This window comes from Saccopteryx bilineata, chromosome 5, assembly GCF_036850765.1.
Source record: "Saccopteryx bilineata isolate mSacBil1 chromosome 5, mSacBil1_pri_phased_curated, whole genome shotgun sequence".
In the NCBI taxonomy this organism is placed as follows: domain Eukaryota; kingdom Metazoa; phylum Chordata; class Mammalia; order Chiroptera; family Emballonuridae; genus Saccopteryx; species Saccopteryx bilineata.
This window is the reverse complement of record NC_089494.1, coordinates 136,158,890-136,160,837: the sequence shown is the minus strand read 5'-3', so window position 1 is coordinate 136,160,837 and position 1,948 is coordinate 136,158,890. Positions and strand designations below refer to the sequence as shown.

The 1,948-nt window shown below is 37.1% G+C and overlaps 1 non-coding gene across 1 annotated transcript; it reads left to right on the top strand.

The window, feature by feature from the left end:
* Window positions 1-1,363: 1,363 nt before the first annotated feature.
* LOC136307105 (U6 spliceosomal RNA) lies at window positions 1,364-1,469 on the top strand. The gene has a single exon (XR_010725795.1). It is a non-coding gene; the product is annotated as a U6 spliceosomal RNA (small nuclear RNA).
* The last annotated feature ends 479 nt before the right edge of the window (window positions 1,470-1,948 follow it).

Here is a 1,948-nt window from a genome sequence, read left to right as displayed (position 1 = left end):
TGAGCTCATTTTAGTGATGATTAGTTTTAATAATCCTAATACTCACCTCTTCTAAGAAAACATTCAACATAAGTTTTTAAATTTTTGTTTAATATAAATTACCTGTTTCCCCTAATTAAGCAAAAGCATAAAATTATTCTTCTTCTCTGGTATTTTCAAGTAGTAGAAAGGACAATGACTATAGAATCAAGCAAAAAGTTTAAAGAAGCACATTTCAACTGGTGCACCACAAGAACTTGAACAGCATGGGATACCTGACTATTCCATCAGAGGCACTTACCTCTCTTCCCTTAGATTGTCAAATAAAAAAACCAGCAATAGTTGTCCAGTGTAAATGAATCAAAATTACATCTATTTTATGTTAGATTGGCAAAAAAATTTAACATTGTTTGGTGTGCCACAGAATTTTAATTAGTTTTTGTGCCATGAGATGAAAAGGTTGAAAATCACTGGTCTTAACCATTGCTCTGCTACATTAAAATACATTGGGCAGGTAAAACTCTTAAGCAACTGACTGTTTACCTGTACATTGTGTGTTAATAAGGAACAAGCAATAAAATATGAATAAACTTTAAAAATAAATAATAAGGAGCCTGACCAGGCAGTGGCACAGTGAATAGAGCATCAGACTGGGATGCAGAGGACCCAGGTTCGAAATCATGAAGTTGCCAGCTGGAGCATGGACTCACCTAGTTTGAGTAAGACTTACCAGCTTGAGCCCAAGGTCACTGGGGTTACTTGGTCTGCTGTAGCCCCCTGGTCAAGGCACATATGAGAAAGCAATCAATGAACAACTAAGGTGCCGCAATGAAGAATTGAGGCGTCTCATCTCTCTCCCTTCCTGTCTGTCTGTCCATATCTTTCCCTCTCTCTGTCTCTCTCTGTCTCTGTCACAAAATGAATGGATGAATAAATAAATAAATAATAAGGACCATGCCAGTTTCTTAATGGAACTGCTAAGGACACTGCTCTTATCAGAGACTTGAAACATTCCTGAGTAATTGGGGAAATGTACAGTAACTCTATTCCCAAGGCAAGCAATGGTGCCTTTAAGTAGGAACATTTGTTGTTATGACCTAGCATGTGCAGCTATAGTCACCTGAAATTCTGAATGCTGTAAAGGTGTTTACTGAAAACAAATGATTTATTATCTAAGCTTAAACCCTTTAACACAACTGTAAAATGTTGTAGATTCAGACACTCATTAAGACAAACCCTGAGGCTTCAGATCAAGATGGCAAAGTGGTTAAACATGATACTAGCATGCTCCCATCAAAATTACAACTAAACTTCAAAACAACCATCATTGAGAACCACTTGAAGTCTGGCTGAAAAGAAATATCATAACTAAAAATACACAGAAGTGTTAATTTAAGCAGCACATGTACTAAAATGGGAACGATACAGAGAAGATTAGCATGGTCCCTGAACAAGATGACACACAAATTTTTGAAGTATTCCTTACTTATAAGACTGCGCTAGAAAGAATCAACAAAAGGTTAGATGAAATGGAGGATTGAATCAGCAATTTGGAGGACAAGATAAACATTATAAGCACAGAAACACTGCATCAAAAAGAAAAGAGTCACAAGAAGGCTGAGGAAAGTCTAAGAGCCCTCTGAAACATCAAGCAAAACAACATCTACATCATAGGGGTTCCTGAAGGAGAAGAGAATAAACAAGGGATAGACAACTTGTTTAAAGATATTATAGCTGAGAACTTCCCTAACATAGTGAAGAAAAAGTCACACAAGTTCAAGAAGCACAGAGAGTGCTATTAAAGATGAATGCCAAAAGGCCCACAATAAGACGCATTATAATTAAAATGAGAAATGCACTGGCTGGAGCCCCCCTGGTCAAGGCACATATGAGAAAACAATCAATGAACAACTAAGGTGCTGTAACTATGAGTTGATGCTTCTCATTTCTCTCCTTTCCTGTCTGTGTG